At 39.1% G+C, this 27876-nt stretch overlaps 1 protein-coding gene across 5 annotated transcripts in view; it reads left to right on the plus strand.

Annotated features, from left to right (window-relative positions):
• The window catches only part of Dhps (Deoxyhypusine synthase), a 47512-nt gene that overhangs the window by 15334 nt on the left and 4302 nt on the right, over positions 1 to 27876 (plus strand). The window lies entirely within an intron of this gene.

Consider the following 27876-nt stretch of genomic DNA (forward strand, 5'->3'; position numbering starts at 1 on the left):
TAGTTACTTTCTTACCACATTTTTTTTTTCTTCGTGATGGCTTGAATGTTGCTGTTTGCTGTCATGGCCAACTCTATGCTTTAGTTTCCATGATACATGATGCATCCTTTGTGAATATTTTATTTCTTTCAACAAACCATCACATTGAATGATGCAGATGTTTTGTGATGGTGATTCCTACAATTGAAGAAATACAATTTATCACATTGATTTTTTAAAGAATTTATGAGTAGTATTTTGCATCATTATGCTTTTAATGCAGCCCTTCTGAGTATGCCAAACATTTAGAACTTCGTAGGTGAGTTAACATGTTAAACAGTAATTGTTTCAAATTTATTAGTTGAATTACTTACGTGAAATTTAGAAGATTTTGCACTTCTGCATTGCACAATTTAATGGTTAAAAGGGTACGTACCCTTCTGTGAATGAAGACAGTGGATCTTCGAAATTAATAGGGTTTAACCATTAAATTGTGCAATGCGGAAGTGCGAAATCTTCTAAATTTCACGTAAGTAATTTTAAACCGCGTTTACCACAACAGTAGTGTAATTGAGGATAATATAAACCCGAGAAATGATGAGGTGTTTTGACTGAATAGAAATACTTAAAACTAAGGCAAAATGTCTATAAAATTTTATTGCTACTGTGTAAAACCTACGATTTTTGTAAAAAAAACTTCCGAGAAAAGATGACCCCCTCAAATTGATGTGGCTAAACCTGAATTTGCTAAAATTGCTGTTTATAAATTTGTTAAAAATATGGCTTTTCTCGATATTGTTTTAACCACACTTAAAACTAATCCAAGATGCTCTTAAGAGTTTTTTGATTATAGTGTGCTATTTTGTCTAAACCAAGATTTTTGTAAAAAGTTCTCGGGAAATTCTTGTAAAAAGTATAACTCCTCGGGAATTTCCCATAAAAATTATAACTCGTCAGGAAATTCCCGTAAAAACAAAATTCTCGGGAATTTCCCGTTTTTTTTCTCAAATCGAGTTTAGCTACATCTATAAAAAGCTGGATCTAACTATAGTAGGTGAAACAGGCGACTCTGGAACCATCTTTTGACCTACTTTCTCGCCTTAATGGATTTCTCGCGTAAGGCACGAGCAGTGTTGCCAACTCCTCACTCGAAAAATCACCAAGGTTTTTGTTTTACGCACTAAACTAACCTACAATGAGAGAAAAAATGGACAGAAAAAAGCTCTGGCATCACTTTTTAAGCTATTTTTTATGCTAACTCGTTTTTTGACCCACATTTGAAATGACTTACGATATTTTCCTATAAGGCTGCTTTTTTTTTACTGTAAGCCCCCCCCCCCTTTCCCCCAGTGTAATCTACCACGACCTGCTAATAGGCTTTTGCTCTCAGCGTAATCCGTTTTACGCACTAAACTAACCTACAATGAGAGAAAATTAGACAGAAGAAGAAGAAAAGCTCTGGCATTAGTTTTTTTAAGCTATTTTTTACCTTCTGCAAATCTTGCTTTTAGGCCAACTCGTTTTTTGAGCTACATTTGAAATGACTTACCTATAAGGCTGCCTCCCTTTTACTGTAAGGCCCCCCCCTCTCTCCCCTTCCCCCCCTTTTTTAGTGTAATCTACTACGACCTGCTAATAGGCTTTTGCTCTCAGCGTAATCCGTTTTACGGGCTAAACTAACCTACAATGAGAGAAAATTAGACAGAAGAAGAAGAAAAGCTCTGGCATCAGTTTTTTAAGCTATCTTTTACCTTCTGCAAATTTTGCTAACATCGTTCTTTGACCTATATTTGAAATGACTTACGATATTTTCCTATAAGGCCGTCTCCTCTTACTGTAAGGTCCCTCAGTGTAATCTACCACGACCTTGCACTCTCAGCGTAATCTGCCACAATGTTTTGTTATTAAAACTCTCAGGTGTGATCTTCTACAATGTGTATGTGTGATAATCAAAATTTTTATTTTTTGTTAAGGAATTCCCTGGCCCCCAAAAAAAAAGAAAATATCCCGCCAGGGGTGCGTGGTGCCCAACACAGTTCTAATGGCCACGGCTAACAAAGCCATGCCTTTGTAGAGTTTCATGGGTTCTTTTTTTTAAACCCCCCCATGACCCCCTACAGAGAACCTCCGTGTGTAATGTGTGTGTTTTATGATTGAAGAGAAGAAAAAATTTTTGGTTAAGAATAGAATGTGTAAGAACTAAAAAAGTTTCCGTAGGGGGTGCAGCATCTGAAAGAAATAAAAAAATATCCTCAAAATAGTGTACATAATATGATAGAAAAATATATAAAAAAAAAGTGTGAATGCAAAAATTAGTGTGAATGATTGTTTTTTTTAAAAAAATAATAGAAAAATATAAAAAATGCGAATGCAAAAATAAGTGTGAATAATTGGTTTTTTTTTAAAAAAAAAGTGGTGCAAGAAATAATACATACTTTTTTGATGCAGAAGTCTAATGGTGCGAGCAGGTTTCTTCCTCGTCATGGCATCCCCATTCTCGGGTGTGGATGTTGCAGTCCAGCAACCTCAATTTGGTGTCGTCGGGATCAAGCGCCACTTTGTTGATTGCGGATGTATGCAACTGGTCGATGGTACTCGTGATCCGATGTTCGGTCATGCGTTTGATTTTTTTGTCGAACAAGCACGACTTGTAATCTTCTACGGTCAGTTTGTTTGTGCTCGAACGCCCCACCCCCTTTGCCTTTTTTATTTCGGTCTCATCCTGAATTTTGATGGCGTACATTTTCGCTCGAAGACCAGCAAACTCTGCGATGATGCGGCCGTTGACTTCATCCTTCATCTTCCCGATCGTCATTTTCTGGCTGTCGTCGAAGAGAGCGTGATCTTTGGGATAGTTTGAGAAGTCGAAATGGTGGCTCATGCTTTTTAGATCTTCGTATAGATCATCGGTGTGGATGTTGTACACGAAGCTGTCCGTGTCGGTGTACGCCACCTCGATCGCCTTTCCATAGCGTGGTTTCATGATGTCGTAGTGAAACTTGTACATGGCCAGCTTCGACAACTCGAGGATCGCGACTCCCACGGCGATTGGTTTGTCAAATGTTATGTGGCGGAGAGCACGTTCGATCAATACCAACGTGTCGCTCAGTATCGTGAAGTTCTTGTACGTGGGCTGAGCGACGAGCTTGTTTATTTTCTTCGGGTCGGAGACCAAGTTGATATTTCTTCTTTTCCTCGCATCTTCCATGCTCTTGCCGTAGATGCTGTTGTTCATTAATTTGTATAGGTCTTTGTCTGCGGAAGAAGAAGCTGATGCTCGACGTTGAGTGTTGCCGTCGATATAGGGCGCTAGCCACCTGGTCTGTCTAAACTTCAATCCCGAGTGCACGCGCTTCAAAACCAATCCATGCTGGAGGTAGAATTGTAGGAGACGATAATGCACCACGTAATTCTCTTTGCTCTTGAAGGTGAGCATCAGCTTCTTCTCCGGAGTCGATTCCATCACAGGTGCCATCGCAAATCCATGGTGTTCTCGATGAAGCGATGCAGGATATTCCAAATCTACTTTCAGGAAACATCCATTTTCATGATCTTCGCCCCATTCCAAACAATCTTGAAGTTCCTGCTCGCTCATCCATTCGTATTCTCCGATGGGCAGAGTCTCGGACATGGCATAACCATACAGGTTGTTCATGTCCCAGTATGCCAAGAAGTTTGTCGGTTTCTCTGCATCGAAATCGGCAACATATGAATTGTTGGCTTTGACGTATCGAAGGGGGCACTGGACGATTCCACCGCGTTTTGCCTCTTCGACAAACAAAAGTTGATTGACGTCCTTGATGAGTTCTATCTTCACCTTCGTGGATTTTAACATTGCCTGCCAAGAATAACCCGGTGTGGTGTAGCTGAAAGCGGGGTCCAAACCATATGCTGCCATTCCTCTCGAGCGATGGAGATGAAAACGGTCGCTCAATAGCGTAACATCCAGTTTCAGATACACATCGTGATAGTCGGCCATGGTTTGACAAGAGAATGTAGACCACACGAGCTGAGCATGATGGTAGTCCTCTTCGCTGCAACGGGTGTCGCTAAGACGACTGTAGAATGCTTCTCTCGGTGGTAACGACGTTTCTGAGAATTTGGAAGCATCCGTCATGTACGGGTAAACACCCTTGCGTCTCAACAGTGCTAAATGTTGGTCGCCGAAACATTTCCTGGTGGCGATCAAATCATCGTCGGTGAGTTGAGACGCGAGTGTCGCCAAACTCGAAGACAGAAAGTTGTAGGAGTCCAAGAAGCGAATTTCTACGTGATTGCCATTTCCAACGTCCACCTTCTTGCTGAATGAAATGAATTTCTCATTGGTGCGAGCTATGACGCTAATGGGTTGAGCGTCGCATCCCATCTCCTTTATGAAGATTTTGGCGTCGTAGCCCTCCAAATTGTGAATGAATACTGGAATAAAATTTGGTTTCTTGATTTGTAGATTACAGTTGTTACACAGGGGGGCTACATATTTTCCTGTGTGATGGTTATGGTGGCGAACTTTGACATTTTCGAGGGTGAAGTTACTTTCGCACACACCACACTGAGAGGCAAGGTCGTATGCTTCCTTCTCTTCCTGGGTAAGAGGCTCCATTGCTTTGTCTTCTCTTAGTAGAGGAGCGAATTGTATGGCCATCCGTTTCAAGGTTTGAACGAATATTTGTGGAGCATCATTGCCACGATGTAAAATAACATCGCCTGCGTTGTTGACTATCAATCCAAAAGCGCAGGCTTCGTGATGTAGAATTTCGGTGGTGCTCGATATGCTGGGATTCGGTTCGCATGTGGCGAGTGGAAGTTGGAAACTTTCAAAGTCGGCGCATATCACCACGGGATGCCAGAGTAATGCCTTGTAGTTGGAAAATGTCATGTCATGAGAAGGCATTTTGATAGCCGTAGCCGGATGTTTACTACACATTTCATGATGATCTTGGAGTTCTTCATCAGCATTTTTTTCCCCTTGACCGTAGAATATACTCAGGCATCTGTCGCATACTTGAATTTTATGTTGATGTGTGGTAATTTGACTTCTTGTTAATTTTGGAAGATTCTGGATTAGACAGTAATGATAATTATCATCATCTTTGATCAGGAGTAATCTGATGACACGATTACTTTTAATGTTGCTGTGTCTGAGTACGTAGATGGTGTTGTTTTTGTCTAATCCGAAGATGTGTACTGCTATATTTTCGTTTTTATCTGTCTTGTACTGTGCCTCAAATTTACTAATGTCTCGTAGATTTACGGGGTAATTAATGCCAGCCATAGGTTTTTCAAATTCTGAGAGATATTCTGGCTTGTTGTAGTGGTATAAACGATGTTTGTTATTATTGGCTGGGTGATGATCGGCAATGATGCACCACAAAAAGCATCTGTTATCTTCATTTTGAATGTTGATGATGGCTTTCTTAGCGGCTATTTCCCGAGGCAAATCGATGTAGCTGGATGCTCCCATCGGGTTGTATCGTGCCACCTTCAAAGTTAAAGTGTGAGGCGAACCGCAAAGTGTCCAACCCGATCCACGTTGTTCGAAAGTCTCGTGCTTGTTCAACAAAGCGTCAATCATCTGGTTGCAAATGGCATCCACCTCATCGACGTCGGCGGCGTGGAGGCTCTTTACACCAGTGTAATGATGGAAAGTTTCTCGCTCTTTTTTTACGTTTTCGTAAATGACGGAAACGATGAGGTGGATTTTCAACGAGCATTGCAACAAAGCTTCGGTGATAGACAAAATTAACTTGCTTTTGACCGAGCGAAAAAAGTTGTTTAGATCAGTTGTTTCTTCAGATCGGAAAGTCTCCTCGGTTAAAATATTTCGAATACTTTCGCCGGCACTCTTCTGCTTCTTTCGTGGCGCTTGATCGTCAACATCGAGCTCTCTCTTACTTGATCCTTCGCCATGCACATCCTTCCGATGTCTACCCAAGTTAGAAATAGATATATATTTCCCACATTGGTCGCATGCACGTTTCGCTTGCTTCTTCTCCATTTTTTTGCTAAGAAAAAAAATGAAGTTACTAAATTGCACACATTTTTTTGTGGTGTTATTTATATTAGACCCCGAAACCCATAAATGATCTACCATAGATGAAGTTACTATTTGTAGTAATTATTTATATTAGACCCCCAAGCATAAATAATCTACCATGGATGAAGTTACTATTTGTGGTGTTATTTATATTAGACCCCAAAACCATAAATAATCTACCATAGATGAAGTTACTATTTGTGGTGCTGTTTATATTAGATATGTTCTCAATTTTTTTCTTAAATAACCGGCATGAATCTCTTTGGTTTTCGAAAACAAACCAACATGGAGGCTGTACACCGCACGACGACAGATCTACCTTCCATGTTAACTAAACTCAATGGTCTACTGATTGTTCATCTCAACAGTATTTGGACGAAATTGGATGATGATGTGGGCAAGATGTTTTACGTCTTCAACAACAATTTACATTTTTACGAAATTCCGATCGACGGGAAACTTCAAATCACCGTGAATCCGGAAAACGCAGGCGAAATCAAAATATCTACCGGCAAGAACATTTTTCGAATCAAGCACGACAAGATGCTTTCTAACATTACGTACGATGTGTCTGCAGGAGATTATCTTTACGTTCAACTCCTAGGAGATTACGATAAACTTATTCCTCTCTTCGTAGAATTACGAATCGTCTATCCTATTATAAATAACCGTTAACCAAAAATGCCTAACGACATTTTCGGCAACACCAAGCGTGTAGACCATGCAGAAGAGATTCTCATGTTGGACATTCGAGTTAAGAAGTTGAGGACCGATTTGATCGCTTTGCAGGAAACCTTAAACAAAAGTTTAGAGTCGGAAATCGCTACGCTCCAAATGCAATGTCTCGATCCCATTCTGAAAATCGATTCCGAACTGAAAACGCTGATAAAAAATTATGTCGACGTACCTTCTTACGACAACGTTCAAAATATACAGTTGAGCGTGGATTCGCTTCAAAATGATTTGGCCAAATTACAGCAATTTCAAGCGAAAAATGAAGATTTGGAAAAATTGAAACTCGAAATCGAAGAACGAACTTCCGCAATAGAAAAGAATTTCTCTGAACTTCAAACCGTCGTGAACGATATAGACGCAGAACGCTTGCATGTCGTCGTTTCCAAATTACAAGAAGAATTCACCAGCACGTTGGAAGAAATTAAATCCAAGTTGCAGACTTTGGAAGATACCATGACGAACCTACCATCGTCGGACGAACTGCAGGTCATCGGTAAAAGCGTCGCGAACATAAAAATTCAATTGGAGGCCTATCAAGATTTCGAACACATTCAAACCACCATCGCTACGCTTCAGGCGTCCTTGGAATTGATCAACGAAGAAATTAAAAATATTCACGCTGAAGCAAGAGCGTTGACGAGCATTCAAGACACGTTGAGCATGGTTCAGCAGAAGATCGAATATTTAGAAAATTTGAACGTCGAAACGAATCTCGCTCATTTTCATCACGTACTGGACAACATACAGGGTGACTTGGAATCGTTACGGACGAGCGTCCCTTCGAGCGAAGATTTGGAAAAATTGAAAACGGCGGTGACGGCACTATCCGAATCGAGCGACATCAAAAATTCATTGAGCGATCTCGAGAGTAGGGTGGCCAATCTCCCCACCTCCAAAGAATTGCACGCTTTGAAAAGAAACATATCACGTATGCTGAAACGACTAGAAACGGAAACGGCGAACGTGGAACAGATTCGAGACGAAATTAGTTCGCTGGTGTCGACGCTGCCCACTTCGCAGAGCGTCGCCGATCTTCACACGCAGTTTACAGAGATGCGAAGCATCGTGAACGATCTTACCGAGAAGAGCTCGAAATTGAATCAAGTTGAGAACCTTCAGAACATCGTCGTCAACATCAGAGATCAAGTTGGAGTGCTGGAATCCACGCAGGAATCGACGCTGGCCTCTTTCGGTGCCAAGTTGCAAGAACTCAACGAAAACTACAAGCAGTTGAACGTGGAAGTGAAAATCAAACCGTCGTTTTCTACCGTAACGGATACCATAGTCGAGCATTTGCTGCCCATCGAAAATAAACTCGGACAAGTTCACAGTAATCTGCTCGGCGTCGACACTAAATTCGCTAAACTGCATTCTCTGCAAGCCATCGAAATCAACAGAGAATCTCCACGTTCGTTGAAGGTAACAAACTGTACATGTTGCATCCTTATCATCCGTACTACAAGTTTCTCCTCGATGGCACGATTCAGATAAACGAATTTTCGTACTGGTCTCACGGCAGAAAAGCTAGCGTTCCCACCATGACTTTGATATCGAATCGTGGTGTCCAGAAAGCAGGAAACATTCCTCTGGCACGTTGGAACGAAACGCGCAACATATATGAAATACACGAAGACGAAGATCTTACCGTTTTCGACGTGAGTGCCGGCGATAAGCTGATCATTCAAAACACGAGCGAAGTGCCACCCTCTTTGAATCCCATCACGCTTGTGCTTCTCTTGAAACGTAATCTCTAAAAAAATGTCTAGGCAAGCCATCGTCGAAGAATTGCATAAACCTGCACGCCGTAACTACGAACGTTTGGCTGTGGTAACCAAGGGCATCGACGACCTCTGGCAAAGTGACCTCGTGGAGATGAGTAGCGGCAATTTGAAAAGCGTGCATAAATTGAACAAGGGCAACAAGTACCTTCTCACCGTCATAGACACGTTTTCGAAATTCGCATGGGCTCTACCTTTGAAGGCGAAAACGGGAACGTGCGTCACGGAAGCATTCAAATTAATTTTTCGCGAAAGCGGCGGCAGACGACCACGGTTTCTGCAAACGGACAACGGTAAAGAATTTTACAACGCCGTATTCCAAAAGTTTATTCAAAAACACAAGATTCGACATTATTCGAGCTTCAGTCACATCAAAGCCAGCATCGTGGAAAGATTCAATCGAACCTTGAAAACACACATGTGGAAACGATTCACGCTTCGGGGAATTTACAAATGGGTCGACATCCTGCCGGAACTCGTCGACACCTATAATGAAACGGTACACAGAACGATAGGCATGAAGCCAGCCGACGTTACGAAATCTGACGAGCAGCGTTTAATTTCTACAGTTTACTGTCCAAAGTACACACCCACGACAAAGAAAGCTAAATACAAAATTGGAGACCAGGTGAGGATCAGCAAATTCAAACGCACCTTCGAGAAGGGGTTCACAAAAAATTGGAGCACGGAACTCTTTACGGTGGTTCGAGTTCTACCCGGAAACCGACACACGTATATAATAAAAGATAGTAGCGACGAGATTTTGAAAGGAAGATTTTACGAAGAGGAACTCTCTAAAACAAAACACCCCGACACGTACCTCATCGAGAAAGTATTGCGTAGGAAAGGTGACAAACTGTTTGTCAAATGGCTGGGACTTCCGGAAAAAAGTTGGATCGACGCGAACGAAGTGATCTTGTGAGTACGTGGAACGTGGTGAAGCGTCTACCGGATCCGGAAAGTCAAACGAAGAAAAAGAACGGTAAGTTGCTTCCCGACAGCATCCGCTGTCTGATCGTAGGTCCTTCGGGGTGTGGGAAAACGACACTGCTCGTGGACAATTTTCTCCTCGCACCGAATTGGTTAAATTGGAAGAACAGGCACCTGTACGTGTTCTCGAAAAGTTTGGAGCAATCCAAATACCAGCAACTGATGAAACTGTACGATGGTCTGGACATTGCAACGTTCGCCTCGGAAATAAAACCACTCGACGATTGTCGTGAAAATTCAGTCGTCGTGTTCGACGACGCCATCCTGGAAAATCAAAATGAAATTCGCAACTTTTTCACGCAAGGTCGTCACAAAGGAATGGATTGCTTCTACCTAGCTCAAACGTTTTCCAAAATTCCAAAACAGTTAGTACGCGACAACGCTAATTTCATATGTTTGTTTCGTCAAGATCACACCAACCTCAAGCACGCGTACGATGACTACGTAGGCGGAGACATGAACTACAATCAATTTTCGGAACGCTGCTGCTCTACTTGTTGGAACGGTGACGATTTCGGATTCGCGACGATCGACATGACGAGAAAACCCAACGAGGGAAAATACAGAAACAAAATCAACGACTTTCTAAACGTTGCGACGTTGTGAGAAACAACGTGTATAAATAACGTCATGACGAAACGAAAAATCGAAGACGAAAATCTCAAGCTTCGCGATTACCTCGCGAAACGCTTCAAAGGTTGGAAATCCGAGAATCGCGGATTCTACGAAGAGAAGAAACGTCAGGATCAACCTGTTATCGATGCCATCAGCGGTCTAGGTAAAGAAATTAAAAGTGTCACGGAACAAAATAAAAATTTGATCAACGAACTCGTACCGCTCGCAGCTAAAAGTTACGCCGTACCCACGCCCATTTCGAGTATTCCTTCGACGCCGTTCGAACTGAAGGATGCACCGGCACGACGTCGAGCCATAGGTAGCACGTCGTCGTCTTCGGATAAAATCGAGTTGGGACCTTTGGCACGAGACTACCTGAGCACGGGGAAATTCGACAAGGATGAAGTGTTCGGATTGTATCCCAGCATGGAAACCAGCGAAGGCGGCGGTGTGGTGTGGAAGATTGGGAAATCGAAGGTGACCTTCGAAGGCAACGACATTAAAGTCAATTTAGGCGACAAGGATAGTTGGACCAGGTATCCGGGTACGGTGGGACTGTGGGAACTCGTCGCCAAAAAGCAGCCGAAAGATTACACCGACGAAGATTACCAGAGTTACAAGGAAATTCTGATCATGACGGATGCCTTGTACCAGAACAACGACGCCTCGCAGAATAGGGTGAAATCGAGCAGCGGCGAGAAGTACAGGAATCTCATCAAACCAATTTGGAACCAGGTCAAAACAGGCAGCGGGGTCAAACGCTACAACACGTTACCCAAAGAATTCGTTTGGGTGGACGACGTGAGGAAACTCGTGGACCGATTGTTGGTGATAGCCGGCGAAGAGAATGCAGGCAACCGTAATTTCTACAACGAGAAGGTTGGCATCGTGGACATGATCAGCACGAAACTTTCCAACTTCATCGTGAACGACGACAAGGGCATAGGTTACCTGATCAAAATCATCAACACGCTGCCTCCGAAATTTTGGAACGTGGCCGAAGGAAAGGGACTCGTGAACGACATCATCAACAAGTTACCTTTCGAGATGCATCTACCTGGCTACCAGTACTGCGGACCGGGTACCAAACTCGAGAAAAGATTGGAGAGAGGAGACAAGGGTGTGAATCCGTTGGACGCCGCATGCAAAGATCACGACATCGCCTACAACACCACGCAGACGGATCTGGACGCACGTCACGAAGCAGACAGAAAGTTAGAGCACGCAGCTTTCGAAAGATTCGTGAGTAGAGACGCATCGTTGGGTGAACGGGTCGCCGCACTGGGTACCACCATCGCCATGAACACGAAACAAAAATTGGGGTGGGGTATATAAATAACATACAGTAAAAAAAACAACATGGCTTGCATAACTGATTTGCCACCCGAGCTACTATCTAAAATATTCAAAAAGGTAGTTAACGGAGATGTTAATAAACTTGTAATCATGGCAAGAACAATGCCGGAATTTCGCATCCCTTGTGAAATGGTTCTCAAGGACCTTCTTCGGGAGATCAGCGGCCTGAGGTGCGGTGATCTCAACATTCTGCTTTCGGCTGCAGGGGAAAAATTAAACGATAGGTCGGACGAACTGTACGAGGCGATGCAGGGAAGAAGACAGTATACTGATGATTGGTACAAGTCTATGCAGGAGAAGGAAGATATCACTACGCACATCCTCGCGTTTTCCGAAGCACGAACTTTCTTCCTCTGTTAAAAAATAATAATATATATACGTGCCAAAAAAAAAAACTTGATATATAAATAACACACATCATAAAAAAATAATCTTTGGTATATATAAATAACACACATCGTGAAAAAAAAACAATTAAATTTCTCTCTAACACTTTGAAATTTTTTTTGATATGACGACCGAAAAAATAAGTGATCTCCAAGCATTAAAACAAATGCTAAATTTGTCAGTCGAGTATGTAAAAATTCAGGAATTGGAAGTCGACAAACCTTACACGATAACTTCCGGTTCAATCGTTTCTACCCAGTATGGTCCCAAGGTACGTCTGTTGCTCAACGCACAATACAGTCTATTTTTACCAGATCGATACGCTAACATGTTATCCGACGAGAAGCTATCTATTTTAATCGAGAACAAAACTCGAATCGTGTACAAGGGGACAAAGGAACTTCTTGGCAAGAAAACGAAGCACGTAATAGAATTTGTGTAGCGACTGCGAGGCCTTGAAAATATATAAATAACATACCGTAAAAAACTACACAAGAAAAATCTCAGAATATATATATAAATAACATACCGTGAAAATAACACATAGAGCATCAACATGAAGCCCAAGGGTGTCGTGTACCAGATACCATACTCCAATCTGAAAAATCTAGGTGCCCTCGATGGGTTACTCACCAAGAAACAACGCGAGAAGAAACGTTCTTGCTTGTCGAAAGGACACGGAATGAAATTACTTCTCAGCACACCTCAATTGAAAAAATTGCAGCGTTCGCGGAAACAGCAAAAGATCGGAGGTTTCATATTCAGCATCCCGGCCATCCTGGCAGCATTGGGGGCCGTTGGAAGTTTGGCCGGCGGAAGTGCCGCCATCGCGAAAACCGTCATCGACTCGAAGAAGAACAAGGCGGAATTGGAAGAACAGAAACGTCACAACCTGGCCATGGAGAAGAAGGGGAAGGGCGTGATGAAGAAGTTTAAAAAAAAGAAACAGAAGCACTCACCAACCGAGACATTGAATCTCTGATCGAACCGTTACAAATCAAACACTTCAGAGGAGTTTTCATGTCCGACTCGTTACCTTCAAGCGTGAAAAGAAGAGAATGCGGAGTAGTCAACTTGGACGGTCAAGAAAATCCAGGCACGCATTGGATATGTTACCACAAAAATGATGATAAAGCATTCGTTTTCGATTCTTTCGGAGGTGTTCCGCCTACAAATTTAATTTATTATCTGAAAACGAGCAAAACCTCTATATACTACAACGACGAACGCATTCAAAATTTCGGAGACGTGAACTGCGGTCATCTCTGCCTCTCTGTGCTCGCGTTTCTCTCTAAAATAAATAACCCTACGATCGAGGATTTCCAGAAAGTACTGTGGAACCTCAAACAGCATCACTAGGATGGGCGTGTTCCATCTCACGAGCGAATCTTCAATCTTGAAACTCACGCTGCACGACGACATTGTCTATCCTAAATCCGTGGCTCTGCGTGCATTCTACAGCATGTACCTCATACCTAACGTCACCCAGCACAACAACAAAATTAGCGTCGGAAGCGAACACATCGTCGTCACGCCAGGACAATACAATCTTTCCACTTTGCAAGCTCAATTACCCAAAGCACATACCTTTCTCAAAATTCGGTCACGCACAGAGTGGAAATCCTATCCGCTACGGAGACCGTGGACCTGGGCACCATGGGAGAACTTTTAGGTTTCGAGAATGACACCAAACTCGAAGCTGGCATCAAGCACACGGCAGTCAACATTCCTAAATTTCTAGCCATCGAAACTCTGAACGTACACTGCAACGTGGCCGAAGGCATGATCACGAAATCTTCGGACGGATTATTAGGAAGTCACAAGCAGACGGGAATCATAGCCACTTTCAAACCAAGTTCCGAGTTCATGGAACCGATCATCTACACGCCCTCTTCGCCGATCTATTTTCCAGTATGTCGCAACCGCATAGACGACATAGAGTTGGTGGTGACGAACGAGAAAGGAGACGTGGTGGATTTCGCAGGTGCAACGACCACTGCCATCGTGGAGATCAACGTATAATAAATAACATACATAGTGAAAAAAAAAAATGGAGCAAATCGAAAGTTACGAATTGCAATCTTTCCCTCCCAACCGTCGCACGTTCGCCAATCTCAACGAGGCGAACAGGGAGATCGAATACGACGTGGACGTAGGCGACGGGTTCATTCATCCTCACAGAGCGGACCTCTACCTTCAATTCGACGTGGTGAAGAAGGAAAGCGGAGACGCGTTTCCCGCAGCAGCAAACTTGATACTCGTGGACAACTTCGTGCCTCACCTGTTCTCGCAGGTGGAGGTGAGGAAACACAACACCGTCATCGACAGAATAGATTATCCAGGCATCACGTCGACGGCGGTGGGAACTTTGAAATTATCCAAAACAGACGCAGCGTACTACCAGGCCGGGGGATTCGAAGCCGGGACCAAAATATCGACGAGAAGTCACACGGTGCTCTTTCCCATGCGTCTGCTGCCAGGTTTCTTCTCGGACTACAAGGAGATCATGTGGAAGGGGGGACTGAGGGTTACGTTTCGAAGAGGGGCCAACGACAACGACGCACTGATGCGATACGCTACTTTGGGTCCGGACGGCACCACGCCGATAGCCAACACTTTACCCGAAGCAGCCAAGTGCGTCATCCAGAGCATGGAATTGAGAATGCCGGTGGTGGAATACGAAACGAACTACGCCCTCAAGTACAAAGCGGAGATCTTGAAAAGTCCGCAGGTGCTGATTCACTTTCACGGTTACCAGTGCGTGCAGAAAATAGCGTCGGGAAGTCACATGGAATTCGACGTGACGACGCAGTTCAACAACATACAGTTCGACATGCCAGATTTCGTCGTAGTGCTTTTTCAGACCGGGAGGGACAAGAATCAGGAAAAAGATTCCAGCAAGTTCGACGACTGCAAGATCAAGAACGTTTATCTGAAGAACGGTAGGAACGAAGTGTTCCCTAGCGAGAATTACAACCTCGACGTGACCAAAAACGATTACCTCAAACTTTACGAAGCGTTCTCGGCTTACAAACGTGTGACCGAGGGAAGCGTGGACATGTACTACACGCCCAGCGAGTTCAAAGCACGGAGACCCATGACCGTCATCAACACATCTAAGAGAAAGAAGGTTGTGGTCAACGATCGAACCAACATCAAGGTCGTCTGCGAGTTCCACGACGCGCTGCCTGCCAATACCCTATGCAGTGTCATCCTGATTGCAGAGAAGTCCTTCGCCTACGACGTGAAAAACGAGAGGGTCACAGAGCAGTTTTAAAAAATATCGCCAACAAGCAAGAATAGCTTTTCTACATTCCCCAATTACAAAATTTTTAATCTAAAAACACATCCAAAGCACTCCAATAGGATGCAGAGTGTTTTTTAGGATCAAATCGAATTTCTTAAACAAATTGAGGGGGGGCTTGCTTGTAGTTGAGTAGTTATCATCAAAACCTATCCAACAAACCCACAATCATCATCCTAGCTCAATTAGGAGCCGAGAAAATCGATATCTTAGAAAACGTCTTAAGATAATTGTCTTAAGAAAATTTTCTTGACAGACCGGAAGTAACATCTTGACAGACCGGAAGTCGACTTTCTTAAAGATTAAGATATTTGTCTTAAGACGTTTTCCAAGACGTTGATTTTCTCGGCTCCTATGGGGTCTAGAACCATGTAACTTTGATCTATGTATATATTAGTACTTGCCCAACCCCTGCGTCCGAGTGGTTAGCACATCGCGCTGCGATGCCAAGGGTCCCCCGGGTTCGAATCCCGGTCGAGCATGGTTGTTTGTGAATATCTATTCATCCATTTCATCACTCATCCCCAATCTTCGCAAATTAGCCAAAAAGTGCAAAACGCAAAGTAAAATAAACTAAATCAATAAATCAATTAATATACCACTACTTTTCCTACATGTTCACTCACCTTACAACCCACCCCGATCAAAAAATAAAATTTACCCCCTGCGCGCATGCGCACATGTATAAATTTAAATATAAGCTCAATATTGAAACAAAATATTATTCCTGCAATTATTTGCAATCTTGGCCAGAGAGAGAGGAGGAGAAAAATAATATTTTAGACTGTAGGTCTAGGTCACCCGAACCGGACAACATTTAAGTTGGTATTTTTTTTAAGTCCACTTTATGTGCAGTAAGACTAATCGGAACTAGACCTACAGAGTTTTAAAGTGTTATCCGAACCACTTGTACCTCCAGCGAGTATCGAACCCTTGAATACAAACCTACCTACCACTGCGCCATGGAGGAGGCCCCAGACGACATATTTGCACTACAACAAGCAAAAAATAAATTCATATCTGTGCATATGGGAAGTCCAATACATAGTTGGTAATGTGTGATGTGATCAGCACCAAACATTTAATTTTTATGTATGTCCGTGTTTGCCCCGACCCTGTGGCCGACTGGTTAGCACATCGCACTGCAACGCCAAGAGCCCCGGGTTCAAATCCCGGTCGGGCTTGGTTGTTTGTGAATGTCTATTCATCCATTTCATCACTCATCCCCAATCTTCGCAAATTAGCCAACAAATACAAAACGCGAAGTAAAATAAACTAAATCAATAAATCAATCATTAAGTTCCGTGTGTTGCAATCATGAAATTAAATTTTAATTAATTTTTTTTCCTATCCATCTCTCTCTCTCTCAAATCTATATAGCCTGTTCATATTTGGCATGTCGGCCATTTTGTTTACGTGGTAAAAAAAATCTCAAGCCACTTTTTGCGAATGCTCGTTCTGTAGCCATAAGTATAATTGGATATAGTTGTCAGATTTTATTTAATTTGAGGTTTAATATCAATAAGCGTGCATAAAAACTAAATATTTTAAATAAATAAGATTCGAATAACTATGTACTTTCACTAGACTTTGCGATGGCACAGCGGTAGCGTCGTTGCCTTGTAATCAAGGCTTCGATACCCCCACAAGTGGTTCTTGAAACTGTAGGTCCAGTTTCAAAAATCAACTCACAAAAACAAAGCCACACTTATAAATCAAAGCTAACTCATGCAAGCTAAGAAACAAAGTTACTTACCTTTGGAAAATACTGCAGAAATGCTTTTCACTATCGTTTAAAATAAAAACAGAACTTTCTACACCAGTGCTTTAAGTTTTATACGGTTTTCTAATAAGGTCAAAAGTGAAATGTTAGCCAACGCAACGTGGACCAATAGAAATCCGACACAATCCGCTCTAGAAGATTCTTCCCCATACATTTCAGCCACGTCATTTTGAATAATGCATCGCATTGCATTACTGGTATCTATGCTGCTAACTGACGTCACTATATATACTTCCGTCATCCCAAGGCCTACCTATTGTTGAATTTGCGTTATTGCGTCAATATTCATAGCACGCGAAATCCCCTTTCGCATTGCAGGTATTTCAATGTAATAAAAAGCTTTAGAATTTCATTAGAGATAAGAGGACTTGCATCACTGGCATCTATGCTGCTAACTGACATTACTATATATACTTCCGTCATCCCAAGGCCTACCTATTGTTGAATTTGCGTTATTGCGTCAATATTCATAGCATGCGAAATCCCCCTTCGCATTACAGGTATTTCAATGTAATAAAAAGCTTTAGAATTTCATTAGAGATAAAAGAACGGCATTTCGAAACCAACACAATGCAATTTCCTGCTCATTCTCGTAACCTACTCCATATTCGAGTGAACATATTTTTGTTTAATATCGTAAGTCATTTCAAATATAGGTCGAAAAGCGGGGTAGCATAAGAGCAAAATTTGCAGAAGGTAAAAGATAGCTTAAAAAACTGATGCCAGAGCTTTTCTTCTTCTTCTGTCTAATTTTCTCTCATTGTAGGTTAGTTTAGCCCGTAAAACGGATTACGCTGAGAGCAAAAGCCTATTAGCAGGTCGTAGTAGATTACACTGAGGGGGGCCTTACACTAAGAGAGGCAGCCTTATAGGTAAGTCATTTCAAATGAAGATCAAAAGGCGAGGTAGCATAAGAGTAAGATTTGCAGAAGGTAAAAAAAATAGCTTAAAAAAACTGATGCCAGAGCTTTTCTTCTTCTTCTGTCTAATTTTCTCTCATTGTAGGTTAGTTTAGCCCGTAAAACGGATTACGCTGAGAGCAAAAGCCTATTAGCAGGTCGTAGTAGATTACACTAAAAAAGGGGGGGAAGGGGAGAGAGGGGGGGCCTTACAGTAAAAGGGAGGCAGCCTTATAGGTAAGTCATTTCAAATGTAGCTCAAAAAACGAGTTGGCCTAAAAGCAAGATTTGCAGAAGGTAAAAAATAGCTTAAAAAAACTAATGCCAGAGCTTTTCTTCTTCTTCTGTCTAATTTTCTCTCATTGTAGGTTAGTTTAGTGCGTAAAACGGATTACGCTGAGAGCAAAAGCCTATTAGCAGGTCGTGGTAGATTACACTGGGGGAAAGGGGGGGGGGGCTTACAGTAAAAAAAAAGCAGCCTTATAGGAAAATATCGTAAGTCATTTCAAATGTGGGTCAAAAAACGAGTTAGCATAAAAAATAGCTTAAAAAGTGATGCCAGAGCTTTTTTCTGTCCATTTTTTCTCTCATTGTAGGTTAGTTTAGTGCGTAAAACAAAAACCTTGGTGATTTTTCGAGTGAGGAGTTGGCAACACTGCTCGTGCCTTACGCGAGAAATCCATTAAGGCGAGAAAGTAGGTCAAAAGATGGTTCCAGAGTCGCCTGTTTCACCTACTAACTATAATAGTTAATATTGTGAGAATAGTTGAAGAGTACAGACGTGTTGTTCCAGTGCTCCTCATATTATAGCTCTGTTTGGTTTGATATACTGAATTTCTTATTATTTATATTAAACATATTTCTAATATATTGAACAAGAATCTTATATTTTATATAAAAGAGTTTGATATTTGATACATCTAGTTGTAATTAGTTTATATTTAGAGTTTTGGCTTGTCGCTGTTGCAATCTGTTTCTGTGTGTTATACAAGATCAATACACATTAGGTCATTGCCAGTGCTGACATGCAATTGTGGTAGGTTAGTGATTCTGTGGATCAATACTTATTCTATCTTTGTGCACGTAAGCTATTGGCATTACAATTTGTCATAGTTTTATTAAGTATAAAATTTTGATTTGAATCCCAAGAAATCTGATATAATAAACCGAGAATAAAAATTAATAATATTAACATATTAAATATATACAATAATTATATAAAATACACTGCTAAACCCAATTGATATTTTATATTAAATATAAAGTTTAATTTGAACCCCAAAAAATCTTATAACTAATAACAAAAATGCCAAATCAAAAATATTGTAAACAATGCAATAAGAATATATCTAGCTCTAATTTGGCTAGGCACCAAAAGAATTGTAATCCAGACAAATGTAGAACACCTACAATAATATGTCCAAATTGCCATAGAAAATATAGTCTGGAATATTTCTTATATAAACATAAAAATAATTGTTCTGCACAGTTTTCTACTTTATCACAACTATCTACATCTTCATCTGGTCTAAAAAGAAAACTTGAAACACCTATTAATTATAATCCAGCAAAGCAGTTCTGCTATACACCTATTCATAGCAGTTTTAATGGTCAACTAAGTGATTACCGTTTTATATCAGATCCAAAATGTGATATTAAGAATTTTTTGAATAATATAAATTCTGATGTGCAGGATATTCTAAATAAACAAAATAACTCTTATAAATTATCTTTCAAATTATTTACACAATATAAAAAATCAAATGGATCAAAATTTACACACCCCCACATAACAGAAACTGTAGCTGTTTATTCAAATAAAAATTTAGATAAAATAATAAGCAGGTTGATAGAGCAATTGAATATTAAACACACTGAATTTGCGGCAAAAGAATCTGGATGGAGTTTATGTGGAAGTCCACACAAGTTAGATATTAATATTTCTAAATTTAACCCACTACAAGGTTCGACATATGTGCCATTACCTGCTAATATTAAAAACAAAAGAGCCGTGGTTAACATAGAAAATAATGATCAGAAATGCTTTTTGTGGTGTATTTTAGCTGCTTTGTATCCAGTTTTAAGGCATCCTGAGAGAATAACTTATTATAAACAATACGAACATAATTTTGATGATGCTATGGAGGGCTTAGAATATCCAATGTATGTTCAGAATATTGATAAATTTGAAAAAAAGGCCAGAGATATCAATGGTAAACCATTATCTATTAATGTATTTATTTGTTCTACTGGTGCTGGAAATTGCTTGATAGAACCTCTCAGAATTAGTACACTTGATGATGATTTTGCTATTCCGATTGATTTGCTTTTAATTGAAGGAGATGGCACATACCATTATACTTTAATATGCAATCTTGAAGCTTTAGTAAGAAAACAAATAAATAAATCTAAAACAATATTTAAGTTGTGCCGAAGATGTTTAACTGTATTTGATGGTCAAAAAATGGTGAATAAAGTTTGTGAAGAAAATACAGAAATTGCTAAAAACAAGTTAGTTGAACATTTAAAATATTGTGGCAACCATAAACCTGATCATATGGTGATGCCTAATCCAAATGAAAATGCAAAATTCAAGAAATTTGAAGCCTTGTTGGAACACCCAGCATATATAGTTTGTGATTTTGAATCAAACCTCAAACCTCTTGCATTCTGCAACCCAGATCCTGATAAATCTTCAATTACATCATACCAGTTACATGAACCTTCTAGTTTTTGTTATATAGTTATACAGAATGGTGTTGCTAGTGAACCACAATTATATATGGGACCAAATGCTATCAAAGAATTTGCACATAGAATAGAAAATGAGTGCCATGACATAGCATCTAATATCTTATTAAAATCAAAACCTATGATGCCTTTAACAGAAGAACAAATTGAAAATTTTAAAAATACAAAAAAATGTCTGGTATGTGATTGTGAATTTTCAGATACAAATATCAAGGTGAAACACCATTCCCATACAAATGGTAAATTCTTAATGGCACTGTGTAATAATTGTAATATTAAGATTCAGAGACCAAAATTTGTCCCGATATTTTGCCATGGTGCATCCAATTATAATTTTCATCACTTGATTAGGTATGAGGGGTTTGACAAGCAGAATTTAAATATTTTAGCAGAAAATGATGAGAAATATATATCTATTAGCAAGATAATTAAAGTTAATAGTGTTTCCATTCACTTAAGATTTCTTGATTCATATAGAATTCTGTCGGCTAGCTTGGCTACTTTGGCCAGTCAATTATCAGATGATCAATTTAAAATTACTTGTGACATGTTTCCAAATCAGGATTTGAAATTAATTAGGCGAAAAGGGGTATACCCATATGACTATGTGTCAGATTTTTCTAAATTTGATGAGTGTGCTTTGCCACCAAAACAAACATTCTATAGTAAACTTAGGGCATCCGAAATCACTGATGAAGATTATCACCATGCTCAATTAATGTGGACAAATTTAAAATGCCAGACACTTGGTGACTATCATAAGGCATATTTAAAACTTGATGTAACTCTTTTAGCCGATATACTTCAGGCATTTAGAAAATCTTCAATAGAAAATTATAAGCTAGATCCAATTTATTTCTATAGTGCTCCAGGGCTAGCATGGTCTGCAATGTTTTTAAACACTAAAATGGAGTTAAATTTAATCCAAGATCAAGATATGTACTTGTTTATGGAGCAATGTATAAGAGGTGGCATGGTGCAATGCTCTCAGAGATATGCCAGAGCTAATAATAAATATATTTCTGATTATGATCCAGAATTGCCATCAAATTATATACTTTATGTGGATGCTAATAGCTTGTATGGTCATGCTATGATGGATAAATTACCATATGCAGAGCTTGAATGGGTCGAAGATTTTAATATTGGGGATCTTCAGGATTTTGATGACAGTCACTATGGTTTATTCTTAGAGGTTGATTTGACAATTCCTGAAGATTTACACAATAAGTTTTCTGATCTGCCCCCAATTCCTGAGGTTAAGTGTTCACCCGGTTCTAAACAAAAGAAATTGATGACTTTGGAATCAAAACAGGATTATGTAATATATTACAAAAACCTTCAATTTTTGATGCGTCATGGTGTTAAAGTAACTAAAATTGGCAAAGTTTTAAGGTTCAGGCACTCAAGATGGTTGAAATCATATATTGATACGAACACCGAGCTTCGAACATCTGCAGTAAGCCAATTTGATAAAACTTTGTTTAAATTAATGGTAAATTCAGTATATGGCAAAACAATAGAAAATGTTAGAAAGCATAGTGATGTTAAATTAGTTACCGACCCCAGCCGGAGCAAAAAATTAGTGGCAAAGCCTAATTTTAATTATAGAAGAATTTATAATGACAATATGGCACTTTTTAATATGAAAAAAAACAAAAATTAAGTTTGATAAACCTATTTATGTAGGGGCGGTGATATTAGAATTGGCGAAATTACATATGTTAAAACTTTATTATGATGTGTTAAAACCTTTTTATGGTGATCGTATAAAATTAATGTACATGGACACAGATAGTTTTATTCTTGATATTCAAACAGAAGATGTTTATAAAGATATATCACATCCTGAATTATTTAAATATTTTGATACCAGTGAACATTCAAAAATTCAACTCCACAACAAAAAGGTGCCTGGCAAATTAAAAGATGAGACACTTGGCGATGTTATTGTAGGATTTGCTGGGTTAAGGGCCAAGATGTATAATTTTAAAACATGTAGTGGTGGTGTTACTAAAAAAGCCAAGGGCATTGGTAGAGTAATTGTAGATAAAGAGCTTGAATTTAAAGATTACGAAGATTGTCTTAAATCAGATAGGTTAATTAGAACATCAGAATGTAGAATCCAGAGTGTGGATCATTTGTTGACCACAAATATTGTAAGAAAAGTGGCTCTGGACCCACATGACGATAAGAGATGTATTTTATCATGTGTCATACATACTCTACCGTTGGGTCATTGTGACCTGAGAAGTGATAAACAATGCCCAATAACAGAGCATGATTTGAAATAAATAAAACATGCCAATGAATTTATTTGGATTTAAAAAACAAGATATTATGGACTTGCCGACACCAGCCCCCTCTCCTGATATACAATCTAAATTAAGTGGTTTGTTAATTATTCATTTGAATAGCATACTTACAGATGTTGATGATAAAACAGGTAAAACATTATACATATTTAATAATAATTTAAATCATTACCAATTACCTATAGGTGGTCAATTACAATTTATTACAACTCCCGAGGGTGATGTCAAAATTTCAGTAGGGAGAAATATTTATAGAATTAAGCACTCAAACATGATTTCTGGTACTGTATATACCGTCTCTGCCGGTGATTGTTTATATATTGAGGTCCCGGGATATTATGACAAACTTATACCTTTTTTTATAGAATTAAGAATTAGATATTTTATAATAAATAACCCCTAAAACAAAATAAAAACAAAAATGCCTAATGATATATTTGGCCATACAAGACATGAAGATCACAGTGATGAGATTCTGATGCTTGATGTCAGAGTGAAAAAATTAAGAAGTGATTTACAAGTTTTACAAACCACACTTAATGCCAGTCTTCAACTAGAAATTACAAATTTACAATCACAATGCATGGACCATCTTCTTAAAATTGATTCAGAACTTAAATTATTGCTTCAAAAATATACTGATTTGGCAACATTGGATAATTTTCAAAATTTAGAGGAAGCTGTAGCAACTCTTCAAGCCAAATTAAAAACTCAGAATACTAACTCTGAACAATTGAAACAGCAACTAGAAGAGCAAATTAGTAGTGTCCAGGCATAGCTCCAAACAATTGTCAAAAGCATAAAATCACAAGAAGATTTTGATCTAGTAATTTCCACTCTAAAAGAACAAATTCAATCACTACAGATACCTAATCTGGACCCCTTGAACAATGCCATAGCCGAGGTTAAAGAAAAAATTGAGACACTTGAAAATTTTATGAACAACTTACCATCTTCTGATGCTCTGAATGCTATAACTCGTAGTGTTGCCAACATCAAACTGCAACTTGAAACATATGAAGATTTTGGAAAAATTCAGAGTACCATAACTCACCTTGAGGGTACCATAGCAGCAGTACAAAATGATCTGACAAATGTACAAGAAACTCTAGAATCCCGCTTGCCTGGTATTGTAGACACTCTTGTCAGTGTCCAGCAACAGATCACCAAACTTGAAAACCTCAACACCGAATCTGAGCTATCTCATTTTCACCACTTGATCGATGATATTCAAACAAAACTTGAAATTTTACAACAATCGACACCTACTCAGGCAGACATAACTCTGCTCCAAGATGCTATGCGTAGTGTGGCTGACGCTAGTGAATTAAATAGTGTGAAATTAGCACTTGAATCTTTGCAGAATACTGTAGCAAATCTGCCTACATCTCAAGAACTTAAAAATATTAAAAGAGCAGTAAATCGCATACTAAAATCAGAAGATATCAAGAATATCCAGACAGAGATCAAACAGATTACTCAGACAGTGGCCACTCTACCAACCAATCAACATATTAATGAACTGCATGCTTTATTTGAGGATATCAGAAGACAAGTCCATGATCTTACTGCCCAAAATTCTAAATTGGCAGTTGTTGAAAATTTACAGCAAATTGTAACAAACATCAAGCAACAACTAGGGACCATGGAATCCAACCAAGCAAATACTCTGTCTGTTTTTGCCACCCAGCTTCAAGAAATTGTGCAACAATACAAAAAACTTGCTGTAGACATAAGAATAAAACCAGGCCACGATGAAATTGTTAGGACTATCAACGAGCATCTTGAATCTGTAATAAATAGATTGCTTACAGCAGAAAAAGAAATAACTGGCCTAATCGAGAATCCTAAGCATACAGTAATTCTTGAATTAAACAGTATCCCTAACAATGAATATAATTCACCATTTACACCAGGTGGGAAACTGTATAAGCTGTCCCCTGCACAATTTTATTACCAGTTTTTTGTTGGAGGTACACTTAGACCAATCAAGATTAAATATTGGCTACAACCACAAGCACACCACTACCCTACCTTATCAATAACAAATGCTGACAACAAACCAAAAGTCACCAATATAGAGTTAGAAGATTTTACAGATCCCAATACATTAGAAACATCTTATGCTGAAGATGATGGATCTCTGGAATTTAAAATACAAATAGGAGACAAATTATATTTAGAAAATCCTGTAGTATCGGCTGCTGAACACCCTATAGTTGCAATATTCTTGTTTACATATTATGTCTAGACAAATTATTGTTGATGAATTACACAAACCAGCCAGACATAATTATAAGCGACTACCAGTAGTTACAAAAGGCATAGATGATTTATGGCAATCTGACTTGGTGGAAATGGCCCCTCATGGGGGACAGTTGAAAAATTTAGACAAGGTCAACAAAGGATACAAGTATATACTTACTGTCATAGATACATTTTCAAAATTTGCCTGGGCATTGCCGCTCAAATCTAAGACTGGAAAATGTGTTACAGAAGCTTTCAGGACAATTATTAATCAGAGTGGAAGATCACCCCGCTATCTACAAACAGATAATGGCAAAGAATTCTATAATTTGGTGTTCCAACAATTTATTAAAAGCCTGTTAATAAAACATTACTCGAGTTACAGTGATCCTAAGGCCTCTGTTGTGGAAAGATTCAACAGAACTCTAAAAAATCATATGTATAAACAATTTACCCTTCAAGGTAATTATAAATGGATTACTATCCTACCAGAACTTTTAGATAGATATAATAATTCAGTTCACACTACAATCAACATGAAACCCTCTGAGGTAACTTCATCTGATGAGCAAAAATTAATTAGCACTGTTTACTATCCTAAATACCAACCAACAACAAAAAAAAGCTAAATACAAAGTTGGTGATCAAGTAAGAATTAGCAAATATAAGCACTTATTCAAAAGAGGTTTTACAAGAAATTGGAGTACTGAATTATTTACAGTGGTTCAAGTTAAACCTGGGGCTCGTAATACATATATAATAAAAGATCACCGAGGAGAAATTCTCAAAGGCAGGTTTTATGAAGAAGAACTTAACAAAACTAAGCAACCCGACACATATCTTATAGAGAAAGTCATTCGCAAAAAAGGCAACAAAATACTGGTCAAATGGCTAGGTCTCCCAGAACACAATTGGATCGAGGCAGACAAAGTAATATTATGAACACCTGGGATGTTATAAAAAGACTACCAGATCCTGAACAGCAAAATAAGAAAAATGGCAAACTGTTGCCTGATAATATTAGATGTCTTATTGTTGGACCATCGGCTTGTGGTAAAACTACACTAATGATTGATAATTTTTTATTGGCACCTAACTGGTTAGACTGGAAAAACAGACACTTGTATGTCTTTTCTAAGAGTTTAGAACAATTAAAATATCAGCAACTGATGAATCTATATGATGGACTGGATATAGCCACTTTTGAATCAGATGTTAAACCACTTCATGAATGTCTCGATAACTCTGTTGTTGTATTTGATGATATTATATTGGAAAACCAAAACAAGGTTAGAATTTTTTTTACACAGGGCCGACACAAAAATATAGATTGCTTCTACCTGGCACAAACTTTTTCTAAAATACCAAAACAACTAATAAGAGACAACAGCAATTTTATATGTGTGTTTCATCAAGATCATACTAACCTCAAACACATACATGATGAATATGTAGGTGGTGACTTGAGCTACAATAATTTTTCTAAGTTTTGCAGTAGGTGCTGGAACCAGGATAGTTATGGGTTTGTCACAATTGATATGACAAGAAAACCTAATAGTGGTAAATATAGAAATAAAATTAACAATTTTCTAGACATTGAAACATATAAAAATAACCATGAAAAGACCAATTATTGATGATCTTAAATTAAGAGACTATCTTGTAAAAAGATTTAAGGGATGGAAAGTAGAAAACCGAGGAATCTATGAACAACACAAGTGCACAGAACAGCCTATTATTGATGCTATTAGTGAACTAGGTAAAAATATTGAAACTGTTACAGAGCAGAATCAAAATTTGATCACAGAGCTTGTACATGTAGCTGCTAGGAACATATTAGATTATCCAATCACCTCACTTTCTAGTATTCATACACCTAGTCCTGTTGCTCCTCGAAGAATTGAGGCTACTCAGGATCCTATTGAATTGGGTCTTCTTGCTCAAAAATATTTAAGCACACCTAAAGACAACAAAGATGAGGTTTTTGGTTTATATGCCGACACAGAGGTTGATGGTAGCATCAAACATAGAATTGGCAATTTTAGGGTAACATTTATGGGAGATGATCTAATAGTATATTCAGAATCTCATCTTGGAGAAAGAGGTGCTTTTGTTAAGTATCCTGGCACACCTGGATTGTGGGAACTGATGACTAGGAAGAGACCTGGCAACTATACAGATCAAGATTATGAGCACTACAAGGAAATATTAATAAAATCAGATGCTTTATACCAGAACAATGATCCCACACAAAAAAGAGTCAAGTCTAGCAGTGGAGCAAAATACAACAACTTAATCAAGCCCATATGGTCACAGATCAAGACTGGTAGTGGGATCAAACAGTACAACACCCTGCCTAAAGAATTTGTGTGGGTTGATGATGTCAGGAAACTTGTAGATAGGTTATTGATGATAGCTGGGGAGGAAAATGCTGGGAACCACAATTTTTACAATGAAAAGGTTGGAATTATGGACATGATAAGCACCAAATTGTCTAATTTTATAATAAATGACACTAAGGGCATTGGATATCTTATAAAAATTATTAATACTCTACCACCTAAATTTTGGAATATCTCCGAGGGTCGAGGGCTAGTTAATGACATCATAAACAAGTTGCCATTTGATCTACATATACCAGGCTATCAGTATTGTGGTCCCGGTACCAAACTAGACCATAGATTAAACAGAGGTGACCCTGGT

The sequence above is a fragment of the Lepisma saccharinum genome, chromosome 14 (assembly GCF_977018435.1).
Source record: "Lepisma saccharinum chromosome 14, izLepSacc3.1, whole genome shotgun sequence".
In the NCBI taxonomy this organism is placed as follows: Eukaryota; Metazoa; Arthropoda; class Insecta; order Zygentoma; family Lepismatidae; genus Lepisma; species Lepisma saccharinum.